General features: G+C 35.2%; 1 long non-coding RNA gene across 1 annotated transcript in view; it reads left to right on the forward strand.

Moving 5' to 3' along the window:
• LOC128559910 (uncharacterized) overlaps positions 1–20,100 on the forward strand; it is a 157,770-nt gene extending 137,670 nt beyond the window's left edge. The window contains exons 8-9 of the long non-coding RNA XR_008372757.1: positions 17,172–17,272; positions 20,015–20,100. This is a non-coding gene — a long non-coding RNA (uncharacterized LOC128559910). The remainder of the gene's footprint in view (positions 1–17,171; positions 17,273–20,014) is intronic.
• The last annotated feature ends 439 nt before the right edge of the window (positions 20,101–20,539 follow it).

Here is a 20,539-nt window from a genome sequence, read left to right on the forward strand (position 1 = left end):
GGTTAAGGCAAATGATACTAGGTTATGTATTGGGAAAATAATGGGCATGTCAAACTATATTGTACTTAGAGAAAGGGAATGTATCAATCTCTTCATGGAATAGTTTTCCTTATTGTCTATAAGTTTTACAAATTATGCTGATACATCAAGAAAGAAAACCAATCAGAGAAAGATTGTTTGCTAACAACTTCTAGACTTTAAATATGACGGACTGAGATAAATGCAGATCTGATTTACCCTTGCATTATTGCAAGTATGAAATTATGTCAAAATTTGAAAAGTATTGCATAAAAGTGACAAGAAAGCTAGGTGGCAGATTTATTTCTTAATGTTTATTCATAGCATAGCAAATACTGGTGTCATTTTATTTTTGATGATCTTGTATATCATTTGGCTGTAAAATAATAGATGTAATCATTTGGCAGTTGTGACAGTCTAAAATCAAGTAAGATATATGCTGCATCTTATCCCACAATGCATCAGCTCTCCCACAATGCATTAGGTAAACTGCCCTCTAGGCTGACTGGATGTCCCCTCCAGGGGGAGATAATTGGTAAAATTAGTGTCAGGAGGAGCTTCATAATTGGCTGTCAATCAAAGTAAGGTGTAAAATGATAGTACCTGCCTAAAATATAACTGTCATGTTTTGATCTAACTGTCTCCCATTTGTAATTTGTAGTTTTTGTTATCCTACCATTACACTACATCACAGTAGTTTTGCTAATTAGGTACATTGAAAAAGCCATACAAAAAAAAGGAAAGAACGTTTTCTGAGAGTTTTCATAAAGAAACCTATACTAGGTAATAAAACTGATAGAAAGTTGAAAGACGTCCAGTATTCACTTGAGTTACCTGCATTTAATCTTGGCAGGTACAGGACAAGACTTCCCATCAGGTTATAGGTTCGAGTTGTGTTACCTGTAATGATTTAGGCATCTGAAGTCATGTATTAAAGTGGGACAGATGTCAGCCACTTGTAAAGGAAATGTTGATACTGATAGGGAAACCAGGCTAATTGTTAGGCTTAAGGTCAGTAATGTCTATAATGTTGAACAAAATGAATAATTGTCCAAGTCATGGTATGAAATCTGACTTAGAATCAAATAATGATGCCTTACTTTAAGCATCTGATTGGAAATGCTTCTCTTATAAATTATACCCAAATGGAACCAACTACAGATCTGCTGAACAAATTTTTAAGTGTCTTGTCAAGTTTCAGGAAATGAAGATTGACCATATAATTGAAATACTGTTGAAAAACTGTGCTTATCAAATGAAAACAAAATAAATATTTGCGTCTTCAAGATTATATTTTGGCATTAAGGTTAATCTGTCTGCGTTAAACTAGTTTTTCCTATAAACTAGATTTATTATTTTAAGCAATTTTCTATTCAGAAGTCTGTAATTGGACATTTGTACAAAATTTATATTTAAAATGCCTCTGGGTATATCTTCTGCTGAATTTCATGTTCAGTAGCGTATAATAACTTAAATAATTGCTATACCCTTGAAGCCATGGCTGTAATATGTTATTCTTCAGGATGATAAATTTTGGACAAAATGTATCCCATAAGCCATATAATCGGAAAATAGATGATTTCTCATAAGCACTTACAATATCTTACCTAACGCGAGGGAAAACTTGTCCGAGTGTGCAGCAAGTGTGAAAAATTGTCAACTGCCGCGTGAAATTCAATAGTGGACGAGTAGCATGATTATCAGTTTGTTGTTGATTGCATTGTTAAAGCGTGAGGGAACGGCCTGATTGCTATCGTACTTGATTGATTCCAACATTTGCCGATTGTCATGTCATTAGTATACCACTGTCATGCAGTGGTCAATATACAGCTATTTTTGAACAGTTCAAGTAGTAGGAATCGTGAAATTGCAAACGTATTTCTGATAATATACATCTGAAAAACGTTCATAAATAATCAATTGTTACACACGTAAATTTGTTTTCAGATATCATCTTTAATTGCAGTGATGTTGATTGTAAAACAGAATGCGATAAAACGTAACACTAATGGAAATGATGTTAAATTCCGACCAGATTTGAATAATTGCTGAATAATCATTTCTTTAAATTGGGAATGGAAAAGAAATAAATTAATAATTCTGAGGATTATGTTTTCGAATGAATGTCTTAGTTCTGTCAATTTGATAAATTAGAAATATATGAACCATGTTTAAATAAATCTCCCTTTGCGTAGACAAGATGGATACAGTTTTTACGAAATAAATAATAAAATCTCACTCAATCAGATCTTGTCACAAATTTGTGCACAGAAGCAGAATGTTGGCATACAAAATGAAGGCGCAGAATCTGTAGAATGTCTTCGTGCTTACATTTTTAGGCATAATCAGATTCGTTTCCATATGAACTTGATGTACAAGTAGACGGTCTATCATCAAAATTGTATTAGTTTATGACATGCAGCCAATTTCTATCAGCCAAGTTTGACTAATGGACATCGATAATAACTGCTGTTTGCTCATTTCTCGAAAGAAGTTCTCTTATAATTGAGTATTTTACAAGATTGGGTTGTACATGGAACATATATGGGAGATATTTTCAATTTGCGAATGAACGAGGCCGTATCATTTGATTTGATCGGAACGAATGCAGTGGAGGCTGAAATGACGGATGGCTTTTAAGACTGATGGGATTTTGTTGAGCTGGCAAAACTTGATTCATTTGTCACTGTTTACCAATGTCCATAGTTGTGTTTCTTGGGAAATCAGGATTTTGTTAGTTGGCATAAAAGCCCTTGAATAAACTTGACAGATAAGAATCTCAAAATTGTTGATGCTGCCGTGAGCCCTTCCACAAGATTTCTGTCACGACCCGAAAACTCCCCCAGTGATAATCGTTGCATAGTTTTTGTTTCAGATTTGTATTATCTGACCCTGCTGCAAATTAAAGTGATTGATAGATCCAAATCAGCACAAGCTTTCTCTTTTAAGTAATACAAAATTATAGTTTTAATGACTGTTTTCATGTCGGAGTACTGATATTTTTGATACTGCTGATATTTTACTCAAACTCGTCCATTTCAAAGGTAATTCTATTATTAACAATGTGACGCCTTTCCTATTTTCAGTATTATGTTATTATCATTGATGGTTTAATCGTTTTAATCTGCAAAATATTTGTAAAAAGTTTCGCTTTCATATGCTTCCATATCTAGTTTTAATATCCAGAATAATGGGTTTTATTCCCAAGTGCTTTGTTCAAGTTGAATGTGTTTTTATACCCCTGCAAACAAAGTTTATATAGGAGTGATCTAAGCGACATTTAGCTATGTATAGCACACTTTCAAACTTTTAATGAAATGACAATGAAACCTCATACACAGTTTTGTTCACCCTGAAGTGAAGATGTGTGCGACATAAGGTCAGACCAAGAAATTGCAGAAGGTGGCTCAGTGGTTAAGGTCACTGACTTCAAATCACTTGCCCCTAACCGATATGGGTTTGAGCCTCACTTGGTGCTTAGAATTCTTCATGTGAGACAGCCATCCAGCTGGCTTATAAAAGGTTTGTGGTTCTACCCAGGTGCCCGCCAGTGATGAAATAATGCTCAGAGGGGCACCTAGGGTCATTCGAGATCTCCACCATGAAAAGCTGAAAAGTCTCCGTATGACCTTAGATATAATGATTATGTCAATGTATTGTTAAACCAAACAAAAAAACAAACAAACAGGATTTGTAGATTTATGTGCCCTTGTACTTAAGACAAAGTATATGTAATGGAATTATTGGTACATTACATACTGTGGCACACAGTTAACAAGGTCAGTGATGTTTATGGAAGTCCTTTCTAAACTTAATCATTTTGCTTATGTTTCTATGTTATGTTATACAAATTTCAAAGGCGGACTGCATCGACTTTATGTTTTTAATATGCAAGTGTTTTGCAAAGCAATTTTTAAGACTTGACAAGTTATTGGAAAAGTAAAACCAACATACAATTAAAAATAAAGTACTCATGAATTCAATGTGATCTACAAAAAAGGAAGTTAATTAAATATTGCTGTTTTTACGGTGACTGACCTTATTTATCAGAAATAGCTGCTGTTCTTAAATTTTGAAAAGACCGTGATAAAATCACCATCAGGCCAGAGCATGTTCTTGTCAATAAAGGAATTGATTGAAATTCTAGAATGCATGGTCGCGAAATATTTGCTCCAAATATCAATGATATCGCTATTAGCATCAGTTCTTTTCTTCGATACAGTTCTCAATATTTCTGATCCAGTCAATTCTGATATGGCTGGAAGTCACCAAAGCGTGATAGATATGGTCTCCAGGTTCCGTCACATAGCGATAAACCAGGCTCTTTCAAAACAATATTTCTAGATAAAATCAATGTATGCAATGCTCCATTATTACTGATTGGTTTTATTCAAAACTCCCCATGTTGTTAGTTTTCTTTTGTGCTATATGCCAGTTTGACATATTTTATGGAATCTGAGCATTTTTTCATGAGGGACAATTGAAAAGCTCAATGGCGTTGGCTTCTCTCCCGGGATGACAGATCTACATGAAGATAAGCTGATATGACAAGTTCCATCAGAAATAACGTTTTGTCTCATAAATCCTGCCTTGAGTGGAACACAAGAGGGGCTTAGACAGTGGAAGTTAGATGACTGTACTCGATATGACATTGTATGCTCTGAGGATGACATGTCTGGTCTAAGGAAGGGCAGATCAAATGTTTTATTCCATATCATGACTTCTGAAAGCTCAGCATTCAATTTTGCATCACCAAGTTTAATGACAAAAAAGTTAGCCGCCACAATTTGAATGTTCCGCAATTGTTTACAAGAAGATAACAATAAGGAAAATTGGCAAAACACTTCCAAAGCAAGTTAAGTATGCCAGGACATAACAATTTAAATGCTATTCTTTGTTTCTGTCAATTTTCTTGGCATGAGATATAGATAGATAGTATGTTTTGTTTGATTGTTTTGATAAATCCTTGGTAATGCTTCCTAAATTCTATTGATTTTCAACTAGTTCTTTTGTTAAATCTTCGATAAATCTTCAAAATGCATTTTATATTTGCGTTTTTGACCTGAAGCTCAGAGATTGTCAAAGACTTGCTACAAACAGATTGGAAATGGTGTCTAGAATAGGTTTTCATATAATTTATTCATAAGATTGTAGACATGCATGTCTGAAATTGAATGTATTCATAGTTTTGTTATTTAAAGACCGGCAAATTCTTCTTTTATCTGTTGGCGCCAGTTAATCGTGTACTAGAATGGCATTTTTACATAATTAGATGAATAATCTTGTTCTGCGATGTGTTTATTATGCATTTGACAAGTAGCTATTTAATAAAAGAAGATATTGCATAAGCCATGTATGGTAATTAACGTTTGACGTAATTAATTCCAAACATGTGGCTGCTCTGTCATTTTTCTTCCAGAAGTATGCTGTCGTCAATCAATTTAAGTTGACCTGCCAATCAAAATTGGTTTCTGAATGATTAATTACTCCGCCCCCTCTGGTTGCATTGTTTTCTTGGGATTATTCTGGGATGATCCTGATAGCTTTTAAATGTTGCAGATTTATTCTGCATTTGCATCTTGTGTTGGAATAATAGAGATTGGCATTTTTTATTGAAGATTAGTTTAGGCTCCAGTCGGCAATTTTAAGTCTCTTGATCCTTTAGAAATTTAATTAGATTAAATGAGTTTTTGTTATAAGTGGCAGTATTATTTTATGATCTTTTACTATTATATTATATATTGACAAATATATTTGTATAAAATACTTCAAAGAGAGTATTTTATCTTGAATAGAACACAAGTATTCACTGGAGTAAATTTGTGGACCACTTCTCTTAATCAGAGAGATTGGATTATTAGTTTAAATTTAACTTTGGCAAAACTTGCATGTCAGTTTCTGGAAAAAAATCAGCTGTCCCAACATTGTATAGATGTCATTTTAAATGTGGTTGATCATTCTGTCCTGTCCACTGGGCAGCATCTGTTCTGAATGGTAGTCAACGCAATCTCAGATTGGGTGCCTGCTGAATTTTGACCTTCTTACCTAGAAAACTAACATGTATTCAGTAATATATTTTTGCATTATGTTAACTCAACAGGGAACATGAATTTTTACTATTCAGAGATACTTTGAACCAAAATGATGTCCTTTTGAGAAAGTACAGTGGTCAAACATTTGTGAGATAGCTCTATTTTTACCCCAAAATTTATGGACAAGTCCCTTTAATCATTTTTTTCAAATATTTATATTCGTGTTTTCATAATTTTGAATGAATAACAAACTTTGCCTAGAGAAATGTTATGAAAGAGTATGAATCCATTAGAAACATTACAGTGATATTACTACGCCAGAAAGTAAACAGGATGAAACAACCGCTTTTATTTCCGATCGTCTTTATTCAATATTGGATAAACCAAAACTCCACAAAAGCGAATATTTATCCAGACACTGTTTCAGGCAAAAGTCTCAATTAATGAATTCATTTTCTAGGCAGGTACAGGAAACTGGTACCAGCCAGTGTGTTTCTACAAGAATTAATCGATTATTATACTTTATGATGTACTTAATATTTGTCGTTTCAAATATCTGTGTTTACCATTGAACTCAAATCTCATTTCTGAGGATGTTTACCATTGATTTTTCTGTTTGAATAACCCTGACATTGATTGAATAGCACAGATTTGTCTTGCATTTCAATTCCATGGGTTGAATTTTTGCTTGGAAATTCTTTTCCATATTTAATTGTAAACTGATATTAAAGCATCAGTCTTGGTAGTACAAGTTCTACTGGACAGCTATATTGCAGTTTTAGTAGGTGTATGAATACAGAAGTGTTACAGTTTTTCTGGCCATGTGTTGTTCTATTTACACATTGTAATCCTGTAAGTCAAAATCCTGCACTTCCCAGTGCATTCTGGCTAAATTTCACCAAATTTGATAAAGTTGAACTCTGGTTCCAGAGATCACATTTAGGCTTATCTGACAGAAGTTCTGGCTGACACAGCATCAGGGAGCACATTCAAAGTCCTGACTGACCTGGCTCTAGTGAGCATATTTTGGCTTACCAGACTGAATTCCTGACAAAAATGGCTTTAGAGAATATATTCGAAATTGTTTTGTAATAGTCATGACTAACTTGGCTCCAGTGAGCACATGCAGTAGTCCTGACTAATCTTGCTTCACAGAGCATATTTAAGATTGCCTGGAAGAAGTTCTATGTAATTTGGCTCCAGTGAGTATATTGCATGTAAAATGTCCTGTCTAGCTTAACTGGCTCCAGTGAGCATATTTAAGTTAAGTTTGTCTGTAAAATGTCCTGTCTTACCTGGCTTCAGTGAGCATATTTAAGATTACCTCGAAGAAATCATATCTACCTTGACTCCAGTGAGCATAGATTGCCTGGAAAATGTCCTGGCTAAATTGGCACCAGTGAGCATATTTAAGTTTGCCTGATAAAAGTCCTACCTGACTTGGCTCCAGTGAGTATCTTTAATATTTCCTGGGGGAAGTCCTGGCATACTTGAATCCAGTGAGCATGATTTAAGTTGCCTAGAAAAAGTCCTGACTAATTGGCACCAGTGAGCCTATTTAATATTGTCTGGAGGAAGTCCTGTCTAACTTGGCTCTAGTGAGCATATTTAAGTTGCCAGGAAAAAGCTCTGTCAAACATGGCTTCAGTGAGCACATTTTATATTGCCTGGAAGAAGTGCTATCAGTGAGTATATTTAAGATTTCCTGGGAAAAGTCCTGGCTAACTTGGCACCAGTGAGCACATTTAAGATTTCCTGGAAGAAGTCCTAACTAACGACACCAGTGCATCTGTCCCAGATTTGGCTGTAGTGAGCATACTTGGCTTTACCTTACGGAGACTACTTTTTACTTCTTATTAAAGACAGTCATTATAAAAAATTATGCAATGTTTAGAATTGTAATTAATTACTTAAAAGAACCAGATACTTTAATTACAGTGCAAATTTGTCATATAATAACCCATTGATTATGCTTTTGGTTACAGTGTTTTGCAATGGTTGCTCAGCAACAAAACATCATGATGCAGGCAGATGATGTTTATGTATCATCAAATAAAATTCCCTCTGCTGGATACTATTATCTTTCCTTTGTTCTTTTTAATTATATTAAAAACTGGATCATATCAAATTATAGGCAAAACATCTTGGATAATTCTTCATGAAACAAAACTGTGGATACTGGTAAACTCGCCAGAACTGAAAGCAAAATGTGGCTACCATGCAGAATATTGTAATCAAGCAGAATATTGTAACCATACAAGGTATTGTAATCATGCAGGCTATTGTATCCATACAAGGTATAATCATGCAGGATATTGTATCCATGCCATTTAAGACATTGTAACCATGCAGGTTATTGTAACAATGCAAGATATTGTCACCATGCAGGATATTGTAATCATGCAAGTATTTTTAATCATGCAGGATATTATAAACATACAGGATATTGTAACCATACAAGGTATTGTAATCATGTAAGATATTGTAATCAAACAGGATATTGTATCCATACAGGATATTGTAACCATACAGGATGTTGTAACCATACAAGGTATTGTAATCATGTAAGATATTGTAATCATGCAGGATATTGTAACCATGCAGAATATTTTTATCCAACCATTCAAGAAATTGTATTCATGCAGGATATTATAACCATACAAGATATTGTAATCATGTAAGATATTGTTACCATCCATGACGCTTTATTTGTCATTTGCTTATCTATGTTGTCAGCAGCTGGCCAGTGATCTTAACTTAGACTTAAGGCCATTAAGACCTTTCCATCCCAATCTATTACCTGTTACCTACAGAAATAACATATATGTACTACAAAACAAGTGACATCTCTACCTTACTGGTCTGTAGAAACAACATCTCTACACTACTGAACAAAAGCTGCAACAGCACTAAAGTAGCAGACAATAGATGCAGCATTTCTTTACTACTGGACAATAGAAGCAACATCTTTTCACTACTGGACACTAGAAGCAGCACTCTTCCCTACATGACAATATGGGGCCTCCGTGGCTGAGTGGTTAAGGTATCTGACTTCAGATCACTTGCCCTCATTGATGTGGGTTCGAGCCTCATTCGGGGCATTGAATTCTTCATGCGAGGACGCCATCCAGCTGGCTTACCGAAGGTCCGTGGTTCTACCCAGGTGCCTGCCTGTGATGAAATAATGCACGGAGGGGCACCTGGGGTCTTCCTCAACCATCAAAGCTGGAAAGTCACCATATGACCTGTAATTGTGTCAGTGCGACGTTAAACGCAACAAAACAAACAAACATGACAATAGAAACAACATATCTACACTACAGGATGGAAGAAGCAACATCTCTTCACTGTTGGACAATAGAAGCAACACTCTTCACTAGTGGATAATAGAAGCAGCACCCTTCACTACTAGACAAAAGAAGCAACCTCTCTTCTCTACAGGACAATAGAAACAACATCTCTTCACTACTGGACAATAGAAGCAACATCTCTTCACTACTGGACAATTGTGGTAACATCTCTACACTACTAGACAACAGAAGCAACATCTTTTCACTACTGGACAATTGAAGCAACATGTCTTCACTACACTTCTCTTCACTACTGGACAACAAAAGCAACATCTCTTCACTACTGGACAATTGAAGCAACATGTCTTCACTACTGGACAATTGATGCAACATCACTTCACTACTGGACAACAGAAGCAACATCTCCTCACTACTGGACAATTGAAGCAACATCTCTTCACTACTGGACAGTTGAAGCAACATCTCTTCACTACTGGACAGTTGTGGTAACATCTCTACACTACTGGACAACATAAGCAACATCTCTTCACTACTGGACAAAAGAAGCAACATGTCTTCACTACTGGACAACAGAAGCAACATCTCCTCACTACTGGACAGTTGAAGCAACATCTCTTCACTAGTGGACAATTGTGGTAACATCTCTACACCACTGGACAACATAAGCAACATCTCTTCACTATTGGACAATTGAAGCAACATGTCTTCACTACTGGACAAATGAAGCAACATCTCTTCACTACTGGACAATTGAAGCAACATGTCTTCACTACTGGACAACAGAAGCAACATTTCTTCACTACTGGACAATTGAAGCAACATGTCTTCACTACTGGACAACTGAAGCAATATGTCTTCACTACTGGACAAATGAAGCAACATCTCTTCACTACTGGACAATTGAAGCAACATGTCTTCACTACTGGACAACAGAAGCAACATCTCTTCACTACTAGACAACTGAAGCAACATCTCTTCACTACTGGACAATTGAAGCAACATCTCTTCACTACTGGACAAATGAAGCAACATGTCTTCACTACTGGACAACAGAAGCAACATGTCTTCACTACTGGACAATTGAAGCAACATGTCTTCACTACTGGACAACAGAAGCAACATATCTTCACTACTGGACAATTGAAGCAACATGTCTTCACTACTGGACAATTGAAGCAACATGTCTTCACTACTGGACAACTGAAGCAACATCTCTTCACTACTGGACCATAGAAGCAGCACCGTTACACTAGTAGACAATAAAAGCAACATCCCTACACAACTGGACAATTGAAGCAACATTTCTTTACTACTGTACAATAGAAGCAATATCTCTGCACTACTTGACCACAGAAGCAACATCTCTTCACAACTGGACAATAGAAGCAACTTTTCTACACTACAGGACAATAGAAGCAACACCTCTTCAGTGCTGGATAGATGCAGCATCTTTACACTACTGCAGCAACATTTCTTCACTACTGGACAATAGAAGCAACCCCTCTACACTACAGGACAATAGAAGTAAAACCTCTCCACTGCTGGACAATAGAAGCAGCACCAGACTACTGGACAATAGAAGCTGCACTACATTACTGGACAATAGAAGCAACAACTCTACACTACTTGACACATGGTTCGCACAGGTCCTTGAAAGTCCTTGAATTTTATCCTAAGTCCTTGAAAAGTCCTTGATTTTTTTCTTCCAAAAATCCCCTGAAAAAGTACTTGAATTTTGAAAAAAAAGGTAGAAAGGTCCTTAAATTTTGCTAAAAACGGGGGTGCAATCGTATTTTAGGGGAAAAATAAATAATAAGTAAGTCAAAATGAGCGAAAAAACAGTGTAAAATAAAAATACATGCACGCCCACGGAGGGAACGCTAGTTGAACACCGTTTCGGTACGGAAGTTAGATACGGAATAGCGATTTTCACAACGTTAAAATATTATGCACAAGGTCATTGTAGCGTGACTTATCAACAACAACAATGAGTGGCCCAAAAAATTAAATGTAGTTTCGCCAATAAATTGCTTACACAGGATGATTATTCATCGTGGTTAAAGGAGTTTAAGTCAGACAAGCATAAGTGTATGTGATAAACACATTGATGTCGGAACTATGGGAGAAAGTGCGTTGAAATCACACGCGAAAACAAGAAGTGAAGTCCCTTGAGGACAAATTGAAAACTAGTCTTGAGAGCTTGAAAGACTTATAAGAAACATGTACTAAGTATGTATACAGGCAAATATAGCTCATAAAAGGTAATCCCATTGAAGATCTCATAAAGGTTAAGATATGCTATTGTAGCTTATGGAAAATGAAACTGTTCTGTAACTTTTCTTCTATCATAATGCCTTATGAAGAGCCTAAATGGTTTTGTAATTTAAGATTTAAAGCGATTAAAATAGTCCTTGAAAATCGATAAAAAGTCCTTGAAAAGTCCTTGAAAAGTCCTTGAATTTTTTTTGCCAAGTCCTGTATGAACCATGTGACAATAGAAGCAGCATCTCTACACTGCTGAACAACAGAAGCATGTCTCTACACTACTGGACAATAGAAGCAACATCTCTGTACTACTGGACCACAGACGTAACATATCTACATTACAGGACAATAGAAGCAGCATCTTGACACTACTGGACACTAGAAGCAACATCTCTATACTACTGGACAATAGAAGCAACAACCCTACACTACTGGACAACAGAAGCAACATCTCTTCACTACTGGATAGATGCAGCATCTTGACACTACTGCAGCAACATTTCTTCACTACTGGACAATAGAAGCAATCCCTCTACACTATATCACCATAGAAGCAACATCTCTTCACTACTGGACAATAGAAGCAACAACTCTACACAACTGGACAACAGAAGCAACAACTCTTCACTACTGGATAGATGCAGCATCTTGACACTACTGCAGCAACATTTCTTCACTACTGGACAATAGAAGCAATCCCTCTACACTACATGACAATAGAAGTAACACCTCTTCACTGCTGGACAATAGAAGCAGCACTGGACTATTGTACAATCGAACCGCACTACATTACTGGACAATAGAAGCAAGTCTACACTACTGGACAATAGAAACAGCATCTCTACACTGTTGGACAATAGAAGCAACATCTCTTTACTACAGGACAATAGAAGCAGCATCTTGACACTACTGGACAATAGAAGCAACATCTTGACACTACTGGACAATAGAAGCAACAGCTCCACACTAGTGAATAGAAGCAACAGCTCTTCACTACTGGACAATAGAAGCAACATCTCTTTACTACAGGACAAAAGAAGCAACATCTTGACACTACTGGACAATAGAAGCAACAGCTCCACACTAGTGAATAGAAGCAACAGCTCTTCACTACTGGACAATAGAAGCAACATCTCTTTACTACAGGACAATAGAAGCAACATCTTGACACTACTGGACAATAGAAGCAACAGCTCCACACTAGTGAATAGAAGCAACATAATAAATTATCTACAGGAAAATAGATGCAACATATCTACATTACAGGAAAAAAGATGCAACATAATAAATTATCTACAGGAAAATAGATGCAACATATCTACATTACTGGAAAATAGATGCTACAGGAAAATAGATGCAACATAATAAATTATCTACAGGAAAATAGATGCAACATATCTACATTACAGGAAAATAGACACAACATATCTACATTACAGAACAATAGACACAACATATCTACATTACAGAACAATAGACACAACATATCTACATTACAGGGCAATAGAAGCAGCATCTGTGGACTGTTGGACAATAGAAGTGAATCACTAATCTTCACTACCTGACAACATCCTCTGTACCATTTGTGCATTACCTAACTGCATATTAAATAGTGAGATTTTTTTGTCATGTAGTTGAGCTGTAAATAAAATTACATTGAAATATTCATAAGTTTCTTGATGATTCTATCATTAATTGTATATATTTCATCAAAGATACTGATCATACTGCTGGATTAAGGAAATGACAAGCAATGTAATAGATGCTCTTGAAATGGATATAATTCCAGATCCAGTCCTGTCATATTACTGACAGTAAGGAAATAGCTACTTACCATACACTTGCTGGCTCAAGTGCAAACAGATCTTGCATGCATCTTTAGCCAGGAACTCCATTTGTTTGTTTTGTATCAGTTAACCTGGGCCTAAAGCTATGCATATTTTCAGCTAAATAGATGTATTAGAAAAGAAGATATAACAATTTAATTTTTTAGTGATTTAAAAGTCGGAATTTTAGAAGTAGAATGTGATGAATAAGTGCCCTAGGTACTGTTGGTCTTGCTTATTCCCTCAGAGTAGCCGCTAATGACCAAAGAAAGGTATTATTATGGAACACGTACTGCAGCTGTCTTGTATCAGTACACATGTACTATGTTGTTACTCTTGCACTATTTTGTTACTCGTGTACTATTTTGTTACACATGTACTATTTTGTTACTCTTGTACTATGTTGTTACACATGTACTAATTTGTTGCTCTTGTACTATTTTGTTACGTTGCACTATGTTGTTACACATATACTATTTTGTTACTCTTGTATTATTTTGTTACTCTTGTACTATGTTGTTACACATGGACTACTTTGTTACTCTTGTACTATGTTGTTACACATGGACTATTTTGTTACTCTTGTACTATTTTGTTACTCTTGCACTATATATTTTGTTACTCATGTACTATTTTGTTATTCTTGTACTATTTTGTTTTGTTACACATGTACTATTTTGTTATCCCCCGACAAAAGTCGGAGGGATATAGTTTTGGCGTTGTCTGTCCGTCCTTCCCTCTTTCCGTCTGTCCGTCCGTCTTTCCGTCCGTCCGTCCAGAGCCATATCTAGGAAATGGTTGGGAATATTTATTTAAAACTTCATATATATGTTCACCGCAATGAGTTCTTGCGGCCCGTCAAGTTTCAGTCAGATTGCTCAAGTAAGACCAGAGTTATGGCCCATAGAAGTTTCTAGTGTTAACTATATAGGGTACTATAAATATGGTAATTTCTGCATCATAACTTTTGATATATTTGACATAGAACTATGAAACTTAAACAGAATTTAGATCACCATAATGTGGTTGTGTACACACAATTTCATTTGGATTTATTTGTAAATTAAGAGTTATTGCCCTTTAATTGTATAAAAATCCACATATTTGTACATAACAAACTTACCATTTGGTAGAATTTCATTAAATTTCTTTCATTCTTTTCCATGAACATTTATTGTAAACATGTAAAGTTGTGTACCCACACCTGGTCCCCCCCTTACCTTGATCACACACCTCCCCCCCTATCCCCGACACTCACCCCCCCCCCCCCCCCACCCCCCAAAAAAAAAACAAAAGAAAAAAAATTCATTCCTTATTTTAGATTTTTTTCAAACAAACTTCATATACATGTTCACCACTATGAGGATATGGGTCCCATCAAGTTTCAGACAGATTGCCCAAGTAACACCAGAGTTATGGCCCTTAGAAGTTTCTAGTGTTAACTATATAGGTGTGCCAATTTCTGCATCATAACTTTTGATATATTTGACCTAGAACTATGAAACTTTAACAGAATTTAGAGCACTATAATGTGGTTGTGCACAGACAATTTTGTACGGATTTCTTTTTGTAACTTCAGAGTTATTGCCCTATAATTGTTTAAAAATCCACATATTTGTACATAACAAACTTACCATTTGGCAGAATTTCATTCATTCTTTTCTGTGAACATTTATTATAAACATGTGAAGTTGCGCACCCACACCTGGTCACCCACTTGTCTTGGTCACACCAAACCCCACTCCCCACCCCCCTCCCAAATTTTTTTTTTTTCATTTCTTATTTTAGATTTTTTTCAAACCTTCCAAGTTGTACCATTCCCCCACCTCACTTCTCCACCCAGTCATGCCCACCACTGATCATGCATCCTCTGCCCCCCCCCCCCCTCCAACTTCACCCTTTTACCTTTTTTTTTTTTTTTTTTTTTTTTTCATTTTTAATTTTCAATCAATATTTATAATCAACATGTGAAATTTTGTTTCCTCTCCCGTTCCCCTGCACCCCCACCCCCTAAAAAAATAAATATATACATATATCAATATATAGATATATATATTTCCATTCCTTTTTTTTTTTTTTTTTTTTTTAAATGTTCAAACCTTCAACATTTTAAGTTGTGACTGCACAAACCTTGCCCTCAGCCATGTTCAAGATATCTTACCTGTGTTCTCTTAAGGACATCTGATCTTTTAAGTTCAAGTAAAACAGCAACACCTGGTGCCAAACCACTCAAAGACAATATTCCATTCCAGTTGAACTTCAAGCTCACATTTCAATTAACTGCATTTAATTTTAAAAGCTAAGCTTATTACAGTAAGCATATCCCATTCAAAATAAATTCTTTAGTCAGGATCAAAGTATCATACATTTATTATGTACTCTTTAATTAAACATTTGTTTTCTGTTAAATTGATTTTGACTAATGAAATTATTTGCTTCTTATTAACATCCTTAACTTTTTGCCGGATATATCTTTTTGCCATTCTTCACCACAAACCCTTCCGGCGGGGGATACCAATTCATCGAATTTGCTTGTTTCTCTTATAGTTGTACTTACACCATTTTGTTCCACTTCTGACATCATCTAACAGGAAGTTACACACTGCCTCCTAACGGGAATTCATTGCACTGACTTCCAGCAAGACAAGTTGCCTGCTGTTTTAATTATGTTAGATAATCACCTTCCTGATAAATTGACAGAGATTATCTATATGATAATTTGCATAATATTTGCATAAAGATAAGTGATAATTTCCTCATAAGGGACACCAGTTTAATATTTGTGTAGGACAGTGAGATAACATTGGTCATTTCCTATACAACTAATTGATTCACTCCTACTTCCCATCTAGATTTATTTTTTAGATAAAATATGAAAAAAATAGAATATATTGCATAGTCCCTTACGCTATATTGCGCCAGAGATGAGGGGGATAAGAACTGAATATTGAAATCAGTTTGTCAGATAGATTTTTGCAGGTGTTAATAAAAAAATCACATGTTTAACAAAAAGATAAGTTTTAGATTCATACTTAAAAATGATTTGTAACAATTTTATGGGTAACATAATGCTAATCAGACCTTGCTATGATTCATAATTATACAATTAATTCATTTCTTTTAAACTAGAATCAGGGTAGCGAACCCACAAGACTTTTCGGTATTGTTCACTTGGGAAATATAACTTATTTGCTTGATGGATATTAATAAGATAAAATGTATGAAAGACAGGAAAACTAGTGCTTTCCTTGGGACAAAGCGTCTGCCACACATACACAATACTTGTTAAACACTTTGCCCAAATGCCAGTGTTCACATTATCTACACATTTTGGTCCGTGACAAAACATTTGGGTGAAGTGTAGAAAAAAATATTAAAAATGTTTTGCGGTCTTTTTTTGTTGAGGAAAGCACTTGTTCACTGTCTTCGATGCCTTTTTAAAATCAGTCAGTCAAGTAATAGGAAAATTATAAACAAAAATGTTACTTAAATCAAGTGATTTCCTAGTGTGTACAATATTAAAATATCATGTTGGTTGGCATGCTAGCCCTGAACAATCGAAGGCAATTTAAGGCACATGCTGGTGCTGCAAACATTGTCCTGTAGGTAAATTCTGCAGCTTCTTGAGAGAGAACAAATAAATGTTGGTATATTTTAAGAAACTAAGGCTGAGCCTGTGACAGCACATGCTATATTAGGGTTATATTTTCTATTTTCAGATTGCTGTGGTAGACAAATTATGGGATATTTCTTTGAACAGTAGCAACCTTACATGCTACTGCTGTGCTGGTCAGAGGGATCCCGTCTCTTACAGATCTAGGTATTGTTACTGTTACGAAAATAGATATTTAAGAAATAATAAGTATCAAAATAGGTTTATTGTAGAATAACCAGAGTTTGGAGTTCTTGTGCGTATGAATATATTTCTACGCATAAGAACGACAAAGGAAGGTTATTCTATGATAAACGTTATTTAAATACTTCAAATAATGTTAGAAGAGAATCAGAGGAGTATTTTCATCAAACGTAAATTACAACTGCGTTAATTAAATAAAGAAGAAAATCAGGCGTTGTATATTCTTGGATAAACAACAGGTTGGATGAAATCATTATAAATTTATGAGTTCTGGTTTTGCTGTATGATGTCCACTTCATTTCTTGTGATTTATACCAGGTTGGTCAGTGCTTGTACTGCAGTCACAGAAGTCTGAGTGTAGTGGCCCATCACAGTATAGTCTGAATGTGGTGGTCTGTCACAAGTAAATTTTGCAACATGTACCAAGCAGACAACAGTTTGTACCTGTTGACCCATAGCTGGCTTCCTATGGGGTTTTGTCTGGTATTCCTGATTAGGTGAATATTAGCACAATTGAAAACAATTACACAGATGCACCCACAAGTAATCCTTGTTATTGGCTTTATTAGATCAGTCCCTATCTCTTAGTTATAGCAAACCAGTCAATATTACCCCATAAACCTCCTTATGCAATTACCGCATATTTCTTCTTTGCTTGGTCGTCTATAAAATACAGGTTTTGTTGTCTCTAAACTTGAAAATAATTGTTTTTTAAATATTTTGTTCAGATCTCTCGTTTTATAGTCGTCTGCACTCTGAAATATATTTTACTAAAAAAATCATGGAATCTTTGAAAAAAAACTGGGGCTTTTTACAAATTTTAGTTTGTAAAAAAAAAGTTATATTCTTGCCAGACTGTAATGACAGTTAAAGTCCAAGTTTGACGAATAGTCAAGTGTGCTATCTTCTGAATAGTTCTTGATCAAAGTAATATTTGAATTGTTTGTGAAAACACATTTCAGAAATCTGTATAGACCAATAAAATTACTGAATTCTAAAATTTATAAATACAGTACTTTGTTTCATAGCTGAGAGTAAGGTTATTCATTAAGTCAGTAAGCAGACCTGTCTTCAGATTGGCATACTCTTAATCGGAAATCAAATAGAAAAAGAGTTTTGCTAAATGACTCAGAAAGAACCAATATTTAACATTCGATCAGGTATTGGAATAGCAGGTGACAAGTACGCCACAGGGAGACTTAAGCTATTCTTTATTCCCCTTAATGTTATTTACATTTCTATTAAAACTGTCAGCTGGCATAATTCCGCAATTTATAAAACAATATAATCTGGGAATAATCTTGTTTGTATAGATTATCTCTTGTGAAAACATTAAGGTGTTACAAATCTTCTAGATTATACCATGTTAACACATTTACGCTTGACAATTCTTCTTCAATTATTTGTTCCATCAGCCGTGTATAATCAGTAAGACTCCTGGTATATTTTAAATAAGGAATAATCCCGCAGATATGATATATTAGCTAAATGTATACAACAAATTTATCATATAACATGAGCTAACAATCTGCAAATCAAAGAAAATTATATAACAATAAGGTTATTATAACAGAACTATGATCTGCAGTGTTGAAAATTAAGCTTGAGTGAGTTTCGCCAGGCCTGGATTCCATGCGGTGCTTGGTCCGAGTGCGATCTGGGTTGACAAAATCCACTAGATCAAGATGTGTCATTGCAGGTCAAGGTTCTGTTTTAATGACCCTTTGATTATACATACTTCTAGTGTTATCTCAGTCAAAATTGTCAATAATTGCTGAAAAATCAGACTGAAAACTCATTTGAAACATGAACTTTTTGATGCATAGAATGTCAAGATGCCATCACTACATCAGTTCTGGAACTGAATAAAGGGTTTTGTATTGGCAGAATATTTGTGTATCATAAATAATAATTATTTACTTGCTTCTTCAGCTAGAGATGTTTTTTCAATGTTTTGAGCTGAAATTTCATTTTTTTTCCCTATCAAAAATGGTACTTTTCCTCTGCTGTCTTTATTTTGATATTATGTCAGTAATTTGTAACTCAAACAAAATGTATTCAGTCAAAGACAGACACTAGAGGTAAAGTAAATGGCTGCTTCATGCTTTCTGGTAATATAATGGCATACCTAGTTCAATAAGGGCCCAAGGACCATTGAGGAACTTTGATGTTCCATTGCAGGCAGACCTTTTTGCCATATGCATTGTTTTATTATCAGAACTTGTATATGGGATGGGGGGAAGATGGATGTTATACCAACCGCCTTGATAGCCTAGTGGTAGAGCGTCCACTTCGAGTGCAGGAGGTCGTGGGTTCGATGCCCGGCCGCGTCATACCAAAGAAGTGAAAAATGATACCAGTAGCTCCCTTGCTAGGCTCTCAGCATTAAAAGGGAAACTGGCCTCTTCTCTCATACCCTCGTGGCGATGGATTCCATCAGGAATGAGGTGTCGAGAGTGATTAATATAAGTTGTAGAACTTCCTTCATAATCGACTGAAAATAAATTATGTATAAACTAAGGACATTGTGGAACTTTGGTGGACCTTTTTATCATATGCATTGTTTTATGAACATGCAGGGGGTAGAGGGAGGGGCAATGTTGTGCCAATATGACTTGAGTAAGTTGACTTGCAATGTAAATTTGGTACTATTTATGATAAGCTATATAATAATATATCATTATTTAGAATCTGTATTTTTTCCAGATTGGTATATTGTGATACAGACACGGGATAACCAGCAAACAGACGAAATCTATTCCAAAATATCCAGATCCGTTCATCTTCCAGAAGGTTTTACTCTCGTTCAATATTTTTTTTTCTTATTATGTTTCAGTAAATTTTTAAATTTTTAAATATCTGGTAATTTCACAGCGAAGAATATAAATATACTTTCACAAGTATGGGACAACAAAAAGGGGTAAATTTGGTTAGGAAATTAGACAGTAATTACTTGATAATCATCCCCATCTGCCTTAGATTTATCATACTGCAGCAGCTAGTTTTATTTTCTAAGAAAAGAAAGAAAAAAAAAAGATTACAATAAACAAAAAAAAAAACCCTCAAAATTTCCATTCCATCCCATTTAAGGAAATTTGATTGATAATTTAGCAATATATATATATAATAACTTTAAAACCATTGAAAGACACAAATTATAAAAAGAATTATTTTGCATGTAAGCTCAAAATATCTTTCACTCTTGCCACACACAACTTTTGAAAACGTTGC

This window comes from Mercenaria mercenaria, chromosome 10, assembly GCF_021730395.1.
Source record: "Mercenaria mercenaria strain notata chromosome 10, MADL_Memer_1, whole genome shotgun sequence".
Classification (NCBI taxonomy): Eukaryota; Metazoa; Mollusca; class Bivalvia; order Venerida; family Veneridae; genus Mercenaria; species Mercenaria mercenaria.